The sequence below is a fragment of the Apis mellifera genome, linkage group LG11 (genome assembly GCF_003254395.2).
Source record: "Apis mellifera strain DH4 linkage group LG11, Amel_HAv3.1, whole genome shotgun sequence".
NCBI classification, from domain to species: domain Eukaryota; kingdom Metazoa; phylum Arthropoda; class Insecta; order Hymenoptera; family Apidae; genus Apis; species Apis mellifera.
In genome coordinates this window covers 10,088,114-10,108,665 of record NC_037648.1, presented here as the reverse complement: position 1 = coordinate 10,108,665, position 20,552 = coordinate 10,088,114, and the positions used below count along the sequence as shown (strand labels likewise).

General features: G+C 35.8%; 3 long non-coding RNA genes across 4 annotated transcripts in view; 1 reads left to right on the top strand and 2 right to left on the bottom strand.

Moving 5' to 3' along the window:
• The window catches only part of LOC408348, a 64,882-nt gene that overhangs the window by 28,804 nt on the left and 15,526 nt on the right, over window positions 1-20,552 (bottom strand). The window lies entirely within an intron of this gene.
• LOC102656336 overlaps window positions 1-20,552 on the top strand; it is a 38,304-nt gene that overhangs the window by 2,732 nt on the left and 15,020 nt on the right. The window lies entirely within an intron of this gene.
• LOC113219107 lies at window positions 1,951-13,085 on the bottom strand. The gene is made up of 4 exons (XR_003305652.1): window positions 12,060-13,085; window positions 11,682-11,966; window positions 2,498-3,304; window positions 1,951-2,347 (listed from the first exon to the last, which is right to left on the bottom strand). It is a non-coding gene; the product is annotated as an uncharacterized LOC113219107 (long non-coding RNA).

Sequence of the window (20,552 nt, the reverse complement as noted above, 5' to 3'; positions counted from 1 at the left end):
CATCGCGACGACCTCGCAAGACCCCGAAGAACCCATTCTCCCCACGTCACAACGCTCCCCTGTTGTTATACTCTGCTATTGCAATCCGTTGACGAGCATACGATTCTCGAAATTTTTCTAATTTGAAATTTCGTTCGATCTCTAACGAAAATTCTTTAAAAGGATCTCGGTGAAAAAGAATTTGGAACAATATCGAGTCCACCAAAGTCTTCTGTGGAATGGGAGTCTTCTCTTTCGTTCCATTGTGTAAACGTTATATTAAACCTCGGGTCAAGAGCACAAGTTGTAGTTGATAATTCAAAAGCAGCAATAACGCGTTCTGAATTTCTAATTTGTCTGCCCGTATTTGCATTGTTGTGCACAAAAGACATTTATCTTATCTTTCCATTCCTTCTTCCAATTAAGAATTTTTAACACTCGTTTCTCGACTCATTTTTTCTCTTCTTTCTTCCAACGATTATTTTAATGGAAAAAGTATTTCTTTATTTTATTTTACCATACGATATTTAATTCTTTTTCTAAATTTTTCACGAACAAGTGAGTATTATATTAGAAATAATTATTGTTTTATATCTGCAAATTTGGAAGATAAAGTACTTTGCTTCGATCGAAATCAATAAAAATCGAAATTCCTCTTCCTTTTCATCCTTCCATCGTTTTCTCAACACTCGTTTCTCGACATTTCTTCTCTTCTTTCTTCCAACAATTATTTTAATGGAAAAAATATTCTTTTATTTTATTTTACCGTGCGATATTTAATTCTTTTTCCAAATTTTTCACAAACAAGTGAGTATTATATTAGGAATAATTATTGTTTTATATCTGCAAGTTTGATAAAATACTTTGCTTCGATCGAAATCAATAAAAATCCAAATTCCTCTTCCTTTTCATCGTGTATGAAAATTTCTCGAGTTTTTCATACGCATGTAATAACCTCTGACATATCCAAAGTCTTTGTTACACTCAATAATTTCAATGATCAAATTCTATCTCTAATAATGGCGAAAGTCCAAAGTCGATCTCCCTTTTTTTCCCCTTCGATTCAAAATGAAAGCACCCATAAACATTCACACAATAATGTAAACACAGACTGAAAAAAGTAATAACCAAAAAAGCTCTCTTTTTTCTCGAATGAAAATAAAAACGATCCATGGCTGATCGACGAAATGGAATGATTTTAATTAATCAACACACTGGAATAAATTACGTGGAATTTAATTCTCGAAAATGTTCGACGAGAGTTTTCACGGTTCGCATAATTCCAAGAATTTTTCTATTTACGTCCATTAACGTTATTTAACCAAGTTCTCGATACCACGAGTGGAAATCGTTTTGCGATTCAATGATCCGCTACCGAGAACGCGTATGCAAATCGATAGATGTGTAGCAAACAAGTTTTCGAAACAATTAGTTCTACCGTGCTTGTTGTTGAACACGCTTCCAACTTGATCGAATCCGTGTAAATGATAAGGTGAAAAATTTTGTTATCGTCACTTTTTTCCCTTAATTAAATTCTCTCCTTCTTTTTGCTCTTCGAAGAAGAGAGAAAGAAAAATCTTACGATCGAAGTAATATCGTAACGAATTAAGAGAATTAAAACTGAGTATTTTTTTTTGTCAGGTGATCGGCAAAAATGTCGAGGTTCAAAAACACCGGTTATCCTGGTTATCCTTCCGCGAGCTGCAAGGACGTATGGGGTCAGTCAGTGTGCGTGGGTTGTTGCACCGGCTAGAGCCGATCGATGCAGCTTGCAGAGTGGGGTGCACAACCCGGCTAGCAACGACCTACCGCATTTCCACCCCCTTGAGAACAGCAACAGGCAGCTATTTAACCGCTCGTGTTTCTCTTTTCCCTTTTTTCCTTTCGAAATTCAATCGAATTGAATAACACTTTTATAAATTTATCCACGGAGGAGAAAAAGAGAAAGAATTGTTGAAAATATTATTTCTTGCTCGAAGAAGGAAAATTAATGGGAGTAGATATTTTTTTTTAAATTATTCAAATTTATAAAATTCGAAAAAGAGAGCTTGGTCGATTCTTGAAGAAAATCTGAAATGATAATCGTTTCAAGAAATTTTATCGATATAACAATTATCGTGAAAATTAATTCTTCTCCAAGAGTTTTCGAGATTTCTAATCCGAAACAGCTTTCAACAATCTTCTTTTTTCATTTCTTTTCCATAATTGTCCCAATCCCTGTGGATATTCTATATCGTTAATTATAACGCATTATCTGATTATCTAAATTTACAATTCAAAGCACGATATCAGTTTCAAGGATACGTCTAAAGTAATTAAACCGTTGCACAAACCATCGTTGCTAATGGAATAACAGCGAATTGCATTCCTGCAAAACGAGGACAGTGTATTATATATATACATCTATATATCTGGCATTGTATCGAAACACGCTATTATTTATTCGTCTCGTTTAAGAAAATTGATAATTAACGATCGATGCTTGAATAGCCGAGTTACAGAATGGATTCTAATTTACCTTCAACTTCTTTCATCCTTAACGGGAATTAATCTTTCTCACTTTCATCCAGTGTATAAAATATTTTCCAGGAACAATCGAGGGAGATGAAACATGGTTAATTTAATCTTCAGATCGACGACGAGTGGCTCGATGGGCGAAATGAAAAAAAGGGAATTTCATTATTGGTTGTACGGAAATGTTAAAAGGGGGATGGAAGCCTTTCCCCTTTAACACGCTTTTCCTTTTAATTCCTCGTTTCCTCGCCGACAAGTGGCGTCAGTCTCGAGCGAGAACCCACTCGACTTTTGCTAAATGAAATCGCACTTGAAATCGCAAAGACTTCGTCTCCTCGACGCAACGTTTCTTTCTTTCTTTCTTTCTTTTTTCTTCTAGATTGAAGCACGCGAGACTTGCAGTCGAGAGAGTTTTTCCACTTTGAAATTTATGTCTTTGTTTCGTGACAATCGTTGAATTTTTCTTTTGACTTTTGAATATTCAAATTTCAATTCTGATCTTCTTAAATTTTCAATCTTTTAATTTTCATATTTCCAATTGTTTGCATTTTGTAAAGAGAATCGTTGTATTCTTGAAAAGTAATATTTAGAAATTCTAGAAATTATTTCCTGATAATAGAATCTTCCAATTTTCCATTACATGAATCAATCATCACTTAAAAGTTTATTAAGACTGTCTCCATTGACATTTAAAGCAACCAGGAACCCAAAAATTTTCAAGATCGACGAATCAATAGAAATACCTCAACAGATATTCGCACGAGATCGTTTTCTCCATTGCGATTTTGACGAGGAAAGATTAAATTAATTTCTGAAAAGTGAAAATAATTGTTATTCAAAGCTGATAAAATACGAAGCGTGATAATTTGATAAAATATCAAATAAAAATAAAAATATATATTCAAACTTAAATGCATCGCAATTCGATTCAAAAATCACGCGACCAAGCAAACGGAGAAAGCGAGGAAGCCAAGGACGACGTCCCTTCGATTTTAAAGAACAGACTTTCCTTTTTTTAACAGGAGGAGGAGAAGGGGACGAGAAATTTCTAAAAATACGTCGCGATGTGTATCTTCATCAGCCTTCTCTCCTCCCGAAACGTTGAACCACCCTCGCAATACATTATTAAACGCTCTTCCTCCTCTTTCTTATGCCACCCCGCATAACGTGACGAGAAAATCAATCGTGGCGGCAATTTGCCCCGCGATAAAAATTAAACGGCTTCGAGTTAACTTCTTCTCCTACGTGGGCGGAATCATCCTCGATGATCGGAATAAATAAAAGAAACGAGGGAAGGGGAGGGAAAGCGACCTCCAACGAAAGAAGATGGAAAGAAGAAGATTCATCTTCCATTTATCTTCTTTTATTTCTAATCGTCGTGAAATTTTCCAAAATAAATCAATTTACGACCAATAAAAATTAAAAAAAAAAAATAAATGTTACTCTGTCACGTTGTGTGAATAGAAAATAATGAGAATCATTAATTCATCCCAACCCCTATCGACCCAATAAATTCGGATATTCGAAGGTTAATCAGGAGTAGGCTCGATTTAAATCCAAGGGGTTGATTTGCATGCTGAGGGAGAGTGGAAAGGGAGTCAAGGTCCCGAAAATTCGAGGGACCAAAGTTTTCCAAAGGGAGAAAGAGGGATGGAGAGAAGGATAAACAGGAAAGGGATGAAGAGGGAAAGGGAGAAGGGTGGTGGATATCATTTTCGCTGGTAGGCCGACCTCCAAATTCCCCAAGAACACGCACGTGCCACTGGCTTCTTCTTCCTTCCCAAGGACGAAATATTTTTCACCCACACAGGGAGGTGGAGGGTCTCGAGCGGATAGAAATCTAAAATCCGTTTTAGGGAGGGAAGCCGGTTCATTAATCAGAGAGCTGGCTCGAAAACGAACTCGCTCGATGCCTCCTCGGTTGATGGCTCCTTCACGAGCACAAGCTTTATCATCGTTGTAAATTTTAATTCGAATGTTTAATCGTTGATTAGAGCGAATAATGGGCATGGAATATTAGAGACGATTTAGAATACGCGAGCGAGACGAGGAATATAGAGTTTAATAATTCGTGTTATCGTAGAATATCCTTTTTTTTTTTGGAATTGAAGGGATAATTTTGAAAAATCTTTCTGAAAAGGGAAAAGAAAATCCTTTGCTACTGCTTTTTAACGTGATGCTACTTGGAAATCTGTTCTAATAATCTGAAACTTTGTCCAAGAAGAAAGATTATACACGTTTGACGTTGAAATTCTTTTTGAATTGAAGGAAAGAAAGAAAAACACGATAAAGACTACGAGAAAAAACTACGAGAAGAGATATCAAATATATACAATATCGTAGACAATTATATCTGGTAGTAGAAAAAAAATAGAATTCTTTTTTTCAGACTGAATATAAAAAGATGCCATGAAAAATTTCTAGACATCCCTGGAAAAAAATATCCATCCAGATTTAATTTCAAACGGAGAAATTTGGATCGCGGATAAAAAATAATTCTCGCTGGATAATACTGGATTTAAGAGCGAAAAACTCTGCTTATTTTCCCCGCAGGATGACCGCTTCTCCTTTTTTTCCCTTTCTTTCTTTCTTTTCTTTTGTTTCAAACCCCATCAAGGGGCTAGAAATTGCTTCGAGATCCACCGAGGGAATTTTAGAAGAAATTGGATAAAATCTCGCGACGCTTTTCTCCGACCTCTTCGTTTCCATTGCAACGATCTCTTCCTTTCTATTCTTTTACGAAAAATTACGATTCTCTTCGTTCCTTTCTCACAATTTATCAATTTCGCGAAATATAAATATAGCGTCGCATAAACCGTTTCAATTAATTAATCCAACTCTAAAATTGCGCTCCTATAAAGAAATGAAAGAACGTGACTTATCGAGCTCTCCCGCTGTGTGCGCTCTTCGAACAATCGCGAATTACATCATAAAAAAAATAAGAAAATTTCCTTACCTAAAAAAAAAAGACATAAGCGTATTGTTGCAAATTTTAAGAACATCAGGGATATTTCCAATCTCAATTTTAAACATATATCGATAAATAATGATCGATTCGAGGAAACTCTCAAGTATTCTCTACGTCTTTCTTTCTTTGCGTTTCCCTCCACGTGACTCGATAAACCTCGCCCCGTTCACGTGTGCGTTGTATTGTTTCCAATTCGACGACAATGCGGCGATCCTCTTTTATCGATCCCCATCCCTCCGCCTCTCCCCCCAAAAACAATCGCTCCGTTTTCCACGCGAACGCGTAACGCGTTTATCACGTTATGTTCTCGTCAGAAAACCTATCCCCCTCCGTTTACAAATCCGAGAATTTTGATGATTATCGCGAAGAAGAGAAAGACCAACCTCCCACGCATCATCTAATTAATTTCCATTTCGTGCCGTTTGCATTTTACATACACGGGACGCCAATATTTGCTTCGAGGGGAATCGATTTTCCAAAGGTCGAAACGAGGATAAATATTGGTGGAAAAATATGTGAAGCGAGATACGATTCAAAGGGCGAAAAGAAAACGATATTTCTTCGTCGATGGAAGAAGAAGATATCACGCGTCACAATCTCTTCTTTCTCTTATTTCTTATAATTTTCCACATTCGTTTAATCACTTGATATAGGGGATACACACAATATTTCATATACGCGCGATAATATCCTTCAACGTTACTACTATAATAAAAATTCTCCGTTTAACGGATGCAAAACAAATCAAATTAAAATTCCAATTGCCTTCGTGCATTCCAACGGGTGTATATCTCGAGGCGCCTTCCACGTGTAACATTAACGTTGTGTGCAAGCGTGTAGAGCACGAAATAGAAAAAAAGTAATGATATAGATTCGCGGGTGAAGGCCAGAGGAAAACGACACGTGAATAACAATCGTGCGTTATCAGTCGCATGGCGCAAATAGTCGCGTTAGGAAACGGTGCGTCAGCACCAAGTTCAAGGCCAGCCAGCCACGTGATACTATATCTCGCTTCACTGTTCGAGTTGCACATCGAGTAAAAGTTGAAAATTTCGCGGGAAACGATTGAAAAATGTTCGATTAATAATCTTAAATACGCAAGGGGAGGAAGGATTCTTTTCTCTCTCTCTCTTTTTTCTCTTTTTTGCAAGGTTTTAATTTCGACCTGTGGGAATAAAACAAAAAACAATTTCTCGAGCTTATTTAAACGTGAAACTATAATCTTTGATGATTCGTCGGCCGTACGGTTATGGCCATATTAAAATTAACAACGATACGTTGAGTTAAAAATACGATATATATCCAATGAAACGTAATTCGTAGATTATACGTATAACATTTTCCGTTCGGAGTTTCTTTATTATTAATCAGCGATTGAAAAATCGCGGTAGATGCCTTCTCGTTTTCTATCGTCTCTCGAGTATATGTTCTCAATACTTTGTTTAGTCGTTTGCCATTTTCAAAAGCGTTTTTCTTTTTTCTTTCCAAGTACTTCTTTTTAACAAACTAGGTAGAAACTTTTGTTTCTCGTCCAGTTACAATAACTGGAATAATTTTCCTCCTTCCTTTTCTCAATATAAATATGCATGGTTTAATTCATTCTCAAACTTATCAATATTCAATGCATTATTTATATTTTTAATAAATATATTCATACATTACGGATACATTGAAATTTTTTTTATCTATCGCGAGAAAATGGGAAGATTAAAAATTTCAAGGACGTGAAAGAGGATTGGAGAGAAAATCGAATGGGATTTATCGTTTATCCACTTTTAATTTTTCAACTCTGCGTGTCTCATTTTTTGTATTTATTAAACTAATTTCTCAATCGATATCAAAATTTAAAAAAAAGAAAAAAGGAAAAGGAAAAATAATGAAAAATGAAACGAAAAAGAATTCGAAGAAATAAATAATACGTTGACTCATCTCTTTGCTCGATGATTAACAACATTCTTGTTGTAAAAATTGTAAACAATTATCTAGGAAATCGAAATGAAAAACTGGCGCTAAGATGTAGAAGTACATCGTATACTATCGTTAATCTGTCAAAAGTGATCAGCGATAACGATAACAAGATTGTCCACATCTTGCATTCGATACAAAGTGATTAAAGGAAAAAAAAATAAAAATGCAATGCGAAAGAAAATGGAAAACGACGATAAGATATCGATACGTAGAAACTCACGATTTATCTTTTTTCTAAATCCGTACAGTTTCATTATCAAATGGAATTATAACTCGCTATCGATGGACAAAGTTAATGAAGAAAAAGAAAAAAAGGAAGAAATCTTCAAGAATAAAAAATCTCCCCACTCTTTTACGTATAAAATCTACTTAAAAAAGAAAGAAAGAAAAATCATACCGTACCAAGAATAATAAAATCACGAATGATTTGATTCCCAATTGAAACGAAACGAAACGAAACGAGAAAAGGCAGAGTGGAAAGATTTAAGGTTGAATAAAATCTCGGCGGCGCGAAATTTTTCGAGTTTCTGTTGGACAAGGCCGCGGATATTTGCCGGCCAATCCGGAAACCCCGGCTTATTTCCACGCGGCACGTATCCCCCGCGGTCACATGTTGGACGGTGCACGTGAATCTTATTGAAACATTCCGACTTAGCTGCTTACGTGTGTACACACGTAAGATGTGTTATTCACGTAACGCGAGTACCAAAGTTCCCGGTAATCGTAAGGTCAATCGTTTCTTTCTGTCGGAGGAGGCGCGCGCGCGTGCGTGCGTGCAACTCGCGGCGAAACACCGAGCAAACCACCTTGACAGTGAGCGAGAAAATGCATTATGCAAGATGGCGCGTAGAAGAAAGAAGCGTCGCTCGATTGATCGCCTATAATGATGTGCAATTAAAATACGTTGAGAGGTATGGTTTTGCATGACAAAAATCGCCTATCTCTCTCTCTTTCTGGTTCAATCTACATTCTTGGTGGAAATAAATAAAAATGGTTAAGATGAGAGAGAGAGAGAGAGAGAAAGAGAAGGATGATGAGAATCATGGGGGGCCAGATTGGAAAAGTCTATTACGAATGAAATATATATATATATATTAAGTTGGAAGATTAAAGAGATTTGATGCAACAAGTCTAGCAAAGAGTCAGCGAAGAAAAAGAAAAAGAATAACAAAATGCAATCGAAGTGCAAATAATAACAAATAAATAAAACACGACGACGTAAAAAAATAAAGAGATAATATTTTTTTCATACAGGGGGGCGATGAAATATATACATATATATATATATATATATTCACCAATTAAGTTGGAGGATTAAAGAGATTTGATATAAAGAATCAGCGAAGGAAAAAGAAAAGAATAACGAAATGCAATCGAAGTGCAAATAATAACAAATAAATAAAACACTACACGACGACGTAAAAAAATAAAGAGATAATATTTTTTTCATAGAGGGAGACGATGAAATATATACATATATATATATATGCACCAATTAAATTGGAAGATTAAAGAGATTTGATGCAAAGAGTCAGCGAAGGAAAAAGAAAAGAATAACGAAATGCAATCGAAGTGCAAATAATAACAAATAAATTAAGCACTACACGACGATGTAAAAAAATAAAGAGATAATATTTTTTTCACAGAAGGGGGCGATGAAATATATACATATATATATATATATATATATATATATATATATATACACCAATTAAATTGGAAGATTAAAGAGATTTGATGCAAAGAATCAGCGAAGAAAAAAAAGAAAAAGAATAACTAAATGGAATCGAAGTGCAAATAATGACACGTAATAAATAAAACAAATAAATAAAACACTACAGGACGACATAAAAAAATAATAAAGAGATAATATTTTTTTCGTGGAGGGGGGCGATGATATATATATATATATATATATATATATTCACCAATTAAGTTGGAAGATTAAAAAGAGTCAATGACAAAATGGAATCGAAGTGCAAATAATGACACGTAATAACAGATAAATAAAACACTACAGGATGACATAAAAAAATAATAAAGAGATAATATTTTTTTCATACAGGGGGGGATATAGCATTATATTTCACGGAATTCACGTTATCGTCTAGGAGATATCTATGGTGCCATCGACCGAGCATCGATAAGGAAAACGACCATTGTCCTCCTCCCTCTCGTCTTCGTGAACTTGAATAAGCCCAATAAAGGAAACGCTTACGAAACGCGTTCGCAAATTGGGTGGCGACAAATTCTCACGGGGGTTCCTGGAGGATATCCTGTCATCGAGCCTGACCCCTCTTCGATTTCCAAGTAGACAGGGGAAAGTAGGTCGAGGGGACACGCCATGGGCACACCCTACTAAGTATCAACTCTGTGAATGGTGTACCGTCGCTTCTCCACGGATAATACGACCCGTGTATAAACAGAGGAAAGTTTCAGAAAGAATCTCCCCCCTTTTTTTTTTATTGATCCACGATTTTCAAATACGTAATTGGAAAGTGAATAATAATTAATTTTCAAACAAGTATAAAAATTATTATCCATCGATCATCCTTCATTCGTGAAAATGTTGCAATTAATAAAGAAATCTTGCTATCGAAATAAACGAGGAGGAGAAAGAAATTTGAAGAAATCTCAACCCAGCTTATAAATCCTAGCTAAAAAATTATTTTCCTTCTATTCTCGTGAGAATGGAACATGATAAATCTTAATCACCAAGCCAATTCGATCGCACTGCGTGAATCGTGACGGATTCGAATTAATTAATTGAAACGATATTTAGAATTTATATATCCAGCATTTCTCGTCGATATCTTGACGCCACTGACGTCCAAGATTCTCGGATTAAAAGGATCGAATAATTTACGCCTCCTCCTCTAGAAAATATCCATTTTCGATTAGTCAGACACTCCTATACCGTCACTCCTCCCTAACTAATTTTCTTCTGCGAATTAAGCAAACTCGTTCGATAATCCCTTACCCCGGCAAAAAATCGGGCTATTTTTATCTTCATAATTAAAACTGTTTAAAAATACTGTGACTAAATCTTGAATTTCATCTCAAGTGCAAGTTGAAAGAAGAAAGAAGAAGGAATATTTATCGAACCGAGAAGAAGTTCGTGATTAAACGAATATCCAATCTCTGTGTACGAAGAATTCGATTGAACGAGTGAACGCACGTGCGTGCACGCGTAGAATGCTGAAAGAGACGAAGGACGCGCGATTATAATCTTCGAATGATCGTTTTTCGACCTTCGAACGCCATCTAGTTCATCTTCTTTGAAAACTCTTGTTCCATTCCTAGCAACTTTTGGATTTTCTCCTTTAAATTTTTCTCTCTTTTCAGTACATAAATTTTGTTTGTAAAATGGAAGAATATCCTATCTGTGATTCGACTCGTGCAAAACAATTGGAAACCTTGACAGTTTTTATATAATAAAAGATAAGCGTAGTAAAATCGTCACGACGGTTCACGACGATGGTCAACAATGTTGACCACCTTTTGGCCAAGCAAAACGATCAAAGTCCATCACGATTGAACTTCCTCGAGGAAGGGGGAAAGAGGAGCGATATCCTTCTCCAGATAGGTGCAAAATAAAAGCTAATGGCCCCGACGGAGTGACCCCCCTTATCGGAATAAAGCCAATAATAACACGATAATTGCTCTCTGTTGAACGCCGGCAAAAACGTTAAATTAAACGTCCAGGCCCACGAATTTCGATATTTCACAATTATTTCGTGTTCCTAATTTATTTCCTCTGAATCGAACATTGTCCATTTCCTGTATGAAACAAAAGATCAGGAGATATCTAGCACGATTTCGATCCTAAAAATTGAAGAAGCCCTTTCTCGTATCAAGCACGACTTAAACTTCCTCCTAATTTATTTTACATATTTGCAAAAAATTCTACGATACATACTTTTCTCTGAACAGAAAGATCAATGAGAAAGAAGGGAATTTCCGATAAATTTCTTCGTTGTTTTCCACGAACGAGAGAGAAGTAGGAGGAGTAGGAGGAGGAGGAGGAGGCTTGCCTGACCTTCCTCGCAACGGGGCAACGTCCTGGCGATCAGAAAGAGAAAATTAGAAAGAAAAAGAAGAGGAGGAAAGAGAAAAAGAAAGGCTGTTAGCTGGTCTGCCGCAAGAAAAATTGGCCGCCGCGTTGCGCGAACGGTTATCAATTTCGCGAGATGAACAGTCAAGGACGTTCTGGGCTTCTCGTTTGAATATGAATTGCGCCAATTAGGCTCACCTTTATTCCCGGCGCGTCTGTTTGTCCGCTGATTGGCCAGGATTGCCGGCCACTATGTACGGGCTTTAAGAAGTCCCCGACGCTTCAATTCCGATCCGAGGTCAGGTCAGAATCTTGAAGGGTGACCGAGATCGCTCTTCCCCGCTTGATAATTGGCAACCGCGGATAAAAAGCTTGCTCGTTCCTTTATCTTCCGATTCCTCCTCCTCCTCCTCCCTCTTGACTTGACTGTCAGGTTTGTTGAACCCTCGACAATCAATAAAGAATTCAATTGGGGCCGAAGATCTTAGAGAGAGGAAAAAATATAATCGGATCGCTGCACGATTTCGATTCGAAGGAAGTTGGGAGTGATTCGATTGTTTTTTAAATGTTACTTACCGATAATCGGTAAATATGGAAAATACAGAGATCGTATCTCTCTTCCTTTCTGCTTCTGGAAATAAAATCCGTATTAGAGAAGCTAGTGGTGCTTGGCACTTGTACGACTCGATGATGACGTGTTATTATTGCGTGTTTTCTCAGGTTAAACCTGGTATTAGCCTGTTAAGCAATTAAGATCTAAGGAGCGAGGCAAGGCGTTAAAATTACATAAACGTTACCTTGTCCAATAACGTGATAAATAAAGTGATATGGAAGAGAGAGAGAAAAAAAAAAGGAATATCGCGTAATTGTACGAGATAATAATTTAAACGCGTTCTTCTTACAAAATTGAACTGATCGATTTTATTTCGTACTTAAAGATATAATATATCCTTGTGTATAACTTTTCTCGATTATAAGTCACAATTTGCATCAAAATATCAAGGCCTTTTTCCCCCGCGTTGTAATTCCAGAACAAACGGATTCCACGAGCCGCGACACGAGGGAAAGTATCCGTATCCTTGATTCCGCTACTCTCGAAGGAAATTGCGGTTTTTCTTTTTTCTTTCTAAAAAAAAAAAAAAGAAAGAAACCGTGATCGTTTCCCATCATCGTGGACACTGTTTTAACGCTCGATTGTTGAAACGTGACACACAGGACATTGCGGCCATCGCGCTCACCCCTTCGTGGAAGCGAGTCGCTCCGGAAGTCACGTGACTTATCTTCCCGCCTTTGTTTTATCGGGTCGAGAGAGAACGAAAATACGAAACGTGTTTAATAAAAAAAAGAAAAATTCGAAGCAATATCGGGATCCTTGACTACGGTATTAATTTTATACGAGTGTGACGCTTAAAATGTCACGCGATTTTCCTCTCGATGTAATTACCCGGATCGAATCGAAGGTGAAGTTTTCGAGGCATCTTAGAAAGCTATTATAGTTTCAAGGCTTTTAAAGCCGAAGCAGGGAAAATACCTGGATTGATAACGCTTTTTAGCTCGATAACGTTCAATTTTTCAATCGAAACGTTAACGTATATAATTATATACGTGAACGCGATATTTGGAGAATAAATTTTGATTCGAGAGAAAATCGAAAAGAAGAATTTAATTTTATTTGGAAAAAGTAAAAAAGAAAAAGAAGAATGGAATAAATTTTACTCCTCGACAAAGTGCGATAATTAATAAATCATTTCGATATAAATGCCCTGATCGCTGGTCCTCAAGCTTTCTTTCACATTAACATAATAATTATATACGAACACGTAAATGTAATATTTGGATAGATTGGAGAATAAATTTTGATTCGAAAGAAAATCGAAAGGAAGAATAATTTTATAAGAAAGAGAAAGAAGAATAGAATAAATTTTACTCCTCGGCAAAGAACGATAATTAATAAATCATTTCGATATAAATGCCAGCAACTGATCGCTGGCCCCCAAGCTTTCTTTCACGTTAACATAATAATTATATACGAACACGTAAATGTAATATTTGGATAGATTGGAGAATAAATTTTGATTCGAAAGAAAATCGAAAGGAAGAATAATTTTATAAGAAAGAGAAAGAAGAATAGAATAAATTTTACTCCTCGGCAAAGAGCGATAATTAATAAATCATTTCGATATAAATGCCAGCAATTGATCGCTGACCCCCAAGCTTTCTTTCACGTTAACATAATAATTATATACGAACGCGATATTTGGTTAGATTGAAGAATAAATTTTGATTCGAAAGAAAATCGAAAGGAAGAATAATTTTATAAGAAAGAAAAAGAAGAATAGAATAAATTTTATTCCTCGGCAAAGAGCGATAATTAATAAATCATTTCGATATAAATGCCAGCAACGGCCCTGATCGCTGGCCCCCAAGCGTAATAGCTTTCTTTCACGTTCGCGTCGACCCTGAAAGTTTGTAACGCGACACAGGACGCTGCGGTTGATAGATACCTTCCTTTTACCAGCATTTCCGTCTAGACGAGTCGTTAACACTTCCTTAAAGCCTACTGCTCTCAACATCGCAGCCGATTAATCATTGTAACGTCCTCTCAAAGGGGGGGATAAGTATATCGATTAATCCTTGTTTTCGTCGAGTCGTTACATTATTATTATTATTATTTTATTTTATCATTACTTTGTCCATCCATTTCATTATCTACGCTCACGAATCCGTTCGAGAAAGGGTAATAATTTTAAGAAGATTTTATTCTTCCAATCGTGCGTAATTTCATCTGGGGGAAATCCATCGTGGGAGAAATATTTCTCGATTATAAGATAAAAAGAATGTGACGTGACAAAGGTCAATCTGATTGCCAACTAGTGGAGACCCGTTACAGGGAACTGCGATACAAAACATAATTCCAAGATATCGATCTCTTTTCATTCTCTACGCTCTGTCCTTCGAGATGTAGATAATTTGCTGAAATATTTGCCACTCTTATCTTCTTTGTAAAATAAAAAAGAAATCGATTCCACCAAATTTCGTAGATCAAAATAAATTTTGTTTCGTAATTTATATCCCCCGTTAAAAATGCATGTATCGAGTTTAAGATTAGATTATGACACGAATTGTTGGAACAAATTACGAAACGATCGGGATTGAAATGACAATGGATCGAGGCTGAACGGTCCATGAAACGATGAGAAGACGATGGAAAAGGAAGCGAGAGCAACGTGGATAAAACGATCGCGTGGAAAAAATAATTAGCTCGTAGCTCGTCATTGAGGAAAACGAGAGAAGAGAGAACCTCCAAGGCCGATGAAGGACACCTCTCACACAGGTGAGAGGATAGCGGTACTCGCGACACGTCACACCGACCTCCTCGATTTCTCGATCGATTTTCTTCTTTTTCTTTTTTTTTTTTTTTTTTCTTCTTCCCCTCCCCGATTGTTCGACGAAACGTCACACGTTTCCGCGCCACTTTTATCCCCGATCACGATGCAAAATAATGTCGTTTCCTAGACAAAAGGCCTTAGAGCGATAAAGCCGTGCTGTATTTATGATAATCATTGCGATCTTGAACGGTGCATTCTACGAGCGATATTGTAACGTGTTATTTTCGAAGTGAGTCATGCAATTGCGTTTCAATGTCGATTTCAAATTCGAACACACACGAGAATTTTAATAAAATAATCTTGTTATTCTTCTCCGCGATCGATCAAATTATATTATTTACGCTCTTTTTTTTCTCTCTCTCATTTTCAATCGAATCGTTTTAATTAAAATCGTTGATAAATGATCATCTCCATATTCTTGGATAATAAACTATTAGCCTCGTTTAAATCGATCGTATCTCGATTCATTCTTGCTGGATTTCTTGCCGATAATTTCTTTCTCGAATCACTGTACTTTCTAAAAATCGTGTTTCCACGAAAATTCGCCTCTTCCCTCCGAAACAAAATAAACTCCCATTTCGGGGAAAACGTACGTAACATCCTCTAATTTTCTTCGCTCGAATAATTAATCACGAAACTCGTAAGAAATAATCGCTTCCTCGTTCGAACGATGATCGTAATAATAACGCAACATCCATCATCCTTCCCGTTTATATCCGAATAATTAATCATTCGATGAAAATAAAATCGATAAATAATCATTCACCTCGAATAAAATCTCACGGATATAACGCAACTCTTGCTCCATTTATTTGCACAAATAACTTATATTAATTTTCCAAAATTTCCAAACTTTCTTTCCACTCTTTGTTACTCGAAAAGGGAAATTTCAAAGAGATTCTCTAAAACGGGCGGAATAACGTTGTTTGAATAGAATTTCTGTGTGATCGTCCGTGAAACACGACGGATATAATCCTCCTCGGGGAAGGATCGGGCAGAATCCGCAGAAAGAATGCAGAAAACGTGAACGCATCGAAACGGTGGAAGGTCGTTGCATAAAGGCCTGCGTTGGCTCATTCACGCGTGCAACGGTATAACGGATCCCGCGAGAATATTTATGCGATCCGACAATCGGGATCTTACGTAACCGAAAGAGCAGAGAGAGAGAGAGAGAACTGGAATAGCGGGAACTGGTCCCAGTGCGATAATTGCCGAGGCTTTAATCGGTCGACGCACGCGTCCTTCGGGCAAAACCTGGCCTCAAAGAGAAAACGGATCCTATATCTTTATCTTTACACACGTCGTCGGTAGGCAACGAAACTATAAAAGAATTAACAAATAAATAAATTCTAGTTATTAAAGTTGACGAATGAAAGATGAAATAGGAATTGGAGCCATTATTGGTAATCAAGTTGAAAAAGGGATTTGTAAAAAAATTATTATAAATTCATTTATTTTATAAAAACTCAAATTTCATCTTCCATAATATGTTATCAATCCTATAATTAATAATAATAAATTCTAGCTGTTACTAAAAGTTGACGAATGAACTGAAAGATGAAACAGAAGTTGGAGCCATTATTGCTATTGGTAATCAAGTTGAAAAAGGGATTTGTAAAAAACTTTTAGTAAAAAAATTATTATAAATTCATTTATTTTATAAAAACTCAAATTTCATCTTCCATAATATGTTATCAATCCTATAATTAATAATAATAAATTCCAACTGTTATTAAAAGTTGACGAATGAAAGATGAAACAGGAGTTGGAGCCATTATTGTTATTGGTAATCAAGTTGAAAAAGGGATTTGTAAAAAACTTTTAGTAAAAAAATTATTATAAATTCATTTATTTTATAAAAACTCAAATTTCATCTTCCATAATATGTTATCAATCCTATAATTAATAATAATAAATTCCAACTGTTATTAAAAGTTGACGAATGAAAGATGAAACAGGAGTTGGAGCCATTATTACTATTGGTAATCAAGTTGAAAAAGGGATTTGTAAAAAACTTTTAGTAAAAAAATTATTATAAATTCATTTATTTTATAAAAACTCAAATTTCATCTTCCATAATATGTTATCAATCCTATAATTAATAATAATAAATTCCAGCTGTTACTAAAAGTTGACGAATGAAAGATGAAACAGGAGCCATTATTGGTAATCAAATTGAAAAAGGGATTTGTAAAAAACTTTTAGTAAAAAAATTATTATAAATTCATTTATTTTATAAAAACTCAAATTTCATCTTTCATAATATGTTATCAATCCTATAATTAATAATAAACTAATATCCCCTAATCGATTTAATAAAATAGTTACTATTCCTGAAGTAAATGATTTTATTTTTATACAATAAATTACAAGACGATAAGAAATTAAACCTGAACTATCTCAATCTAAAATAATTGATAATATATATGGTCTTAAAATTAATATATAAAAATAAAATTATTAAATATAAAAAATCTATCTATTTTTAATTCTCTTAAATCTATATACCTAACTCTATAAATCGCAAGGAACGTTCGAGGCAGCACAGATTGCCCTCCACGGATCATCAACGAATAATCTTGCTTTGATAATTGCTTTGCAAATGATTTTGCAATTTTTCTTCCCTTCCTTTCTCTTCTTTTCCTCCCACGTATAATTGTGCACGGGTTTGGGCAATTTATGGGAGATTTCTTATTTGCAAGTGTCGTTAAGGGGTCTTAGTCACTCCTCCTATTTTGAAATCTTTCTATTATTGTTGACTGGAATAATAGAATATTTTACGATCGATCGATATTATATAGTTGCGGGGCCCATTGTAAATGGGGCACGTACCATGATAAATGGAAGGACGTAGTAGTAAGAAGAACCATAGAACAATAGAACAATGGAAGAGCCATATAAATAGTAATAGAAGAAAATTTTACGAGAAATAATTTTATTAATAAAATTCAATGCAAACTTCGTTTCTAAACTCTAATATATATATCATAGTGATTAATGAAATTTAAAAAGTTGAATTTAAAATTTTGATGAACAAATAAAATCTAAATGCAAATCGTTCTCCTCCTCCCAGATTTAAGATAATCGAAATCTGAAAAAAATCTATTCTCAATTTTTCTCGAATCAATCGTTACACCTGTAAAGTGTACACCAATGATACACTCCATCACCGATATTATCTCGTTTCCGATCGAACTGATAACCGAACACCTGGCGAAAGAAAGACACTTTTGCGACAAGATTATACGAATAATCGTTCGAGCTAAGATAATCCCTGAATGAATACTTATCAAATGGAACCGAAATCGGAATGTTAAGATTCGATCTGGTTCACACACCTGTTCATCTGCAACAATTCTCAATAAATGCGAATAAATGACTCGAATATTCATCCATCCCCAATATCATTTTGCACAAAAGTTCGACCCAGCTGTGAACTTTGCTAATTCATTACAATGAATTGTCGCGATACATTTAATTACAGGATATGAATTACTTAGCCATAGAATTCGATCAGTTAAGAAAAAGAAATCGATAATAAAGGCTGAATAATTTTGCGAATATTTTCAAAAAGAAACTTCGAAAATTATAAACACTTTTTCAATTATCTAATTCGGATCGATATAAATCATAATTGGGGAGGGAAAAATATAGATGATCTCGAGAGGTTGAAATTTTTAATCTTCGAATGCCCGGCGAGAAACAACCATCATTTACTCGGCAAAACGGGGCGGGAGTGAAGCACGGAGGGACGATGACGCGTGGTCACTCGACCCTGACTTTATTTATGTTTCCCCATAGCGTTAAAGGCAGTTACACACGTGCTACGAAGGCCTCGATCGCGACTCCTTTGTCTACGCGTTTCGTTCAACTCGAGCCACAGCCTTGTCGCCGCCGTTACGCATCCGTATGGAATTGCTACTCCAATAATACGATCGATTCCTCCACCTTTGTTCCATTTCTCCAACGATCCCTCCCCCTTTTTTACGATCTCATTAAGAGATCTGTTAAGAGAAATTAGTAATTAATATATGGAGATAATCGTTCGAGAAAGGTATATAGCGTTTCCATTTTAATTTCAAGTTTAGGAATTAATTGTTCGGCAGAATGATATATTAATACCGCGTTCTCTCTACTGTCACAATGCGACCGCGATACAATGATGATAATATTATCTTTGTTATACGTTGGTAAAATGGAATGTGTAACGCAATAGGAAATAGAAATAGTAAACAACAAGATAATAAGATCTATAACTATACCCATGAAATTTGTATCCTATTCCCCTTTAAACCCTTTCGTTGATGCAAACGCGAAATATCGAATGGAATCAGAAAGTCGTGTTACGAAAATTAATAATAAATCGATTGGAAGGAAAATTCTTTCAAAATTGGAAATTAAAAAATTTATCACGACAAATATAATTCTCTCGCCTGAAACAAACTTTGAATTAATTTAATTTGGATGATAATTCGGGGGACCTAATCCCAGGTAGCCTGTTTGCTATCTGGTTGACATCCAAGTCGAACATGCATAATGCGTTCCATTGAACGTAATCAACTAGGAAACGCTTGGGCAAAGCCTTGGAAACCGACCTTGACTCGCCGTAGGAAAGACGGAACGCTTAATGTATGGATGATCTCACACGTGTAAGCGTGACACGAGCGTTTCCAGAAGCCCGTGTCGCTGTGGGAACCGTATGAATATGGATATATCGTGTAACGAACGAAAGTGCATTCGTCGTCGGAACGGACGAGAAGGACGAGTAAATTTTAAATTATCATCGATAAATAATTTATTACATCCGTTCCCGCGGCGTCACTTCGTTAACGCAATCTGAATAATGCAAGAAAACTTGGGAAAAACAAGGTATGCAGATACATCGCACGAGTTCGTTTCTATTTTATCGAAATTATAGATAATAATGCGCGTGCGTGTATTATTGGAGATTAAAACGAGGATCGATCTTTCGATGTATCGGCAAAGAAAAGTTTTCTAACCTAAAAGTAGCAACGAAAATGAAATAGTCGCTATTCCGCCCGTTTTAATATTTATTGCTATCCTCGTAAATCTTGTATTCCAATCGTTTTTCCTCTCTTTTCCTCGAGTTAAATTCAGAAGACACGTGTCGAAGATATTTGAAAGAATAATTTTGCGTTAATTTCTTGCGAAGCCAAATCGTTTACAATATTTGTTCATGCAAATTTTGTAAATGATACGTACGAGAAAAGACGAAGAAAAATTGTTTAATTGGAAAATTATTCGCGGAATGGTCGCGTTGAAAATTAGAATTTTTTGACGATGAGGTAAATCTCTTGCTCGTTTAAAATATTCATTTTTAAGCGAGCGTGTGAGCGCACGAGATTTGATTATATATTTGAATATCTCTTATAAATACATAAACATCCGCAATCTAAATATAACCGATGGATGGTCCAAGATGGCCACAACGTTCAATAATAGCCGTGACTCGATGTATCGGGACGCGTATTGTTTAAACGAGTTCCCTAATAAACTATTTCCTCCACGGCTTTCGTGCTTTCCTCTTACGATACAAGAGGCGACCTCTGTGACAATGGAACGTCTTTTATGATCACCTGACGTCACTGTATCTTTTGCATTTGTCATCCTGCTGAAAATACCGGCTTACGACCCAACACCTCCTTTTCCTCCCTGATGG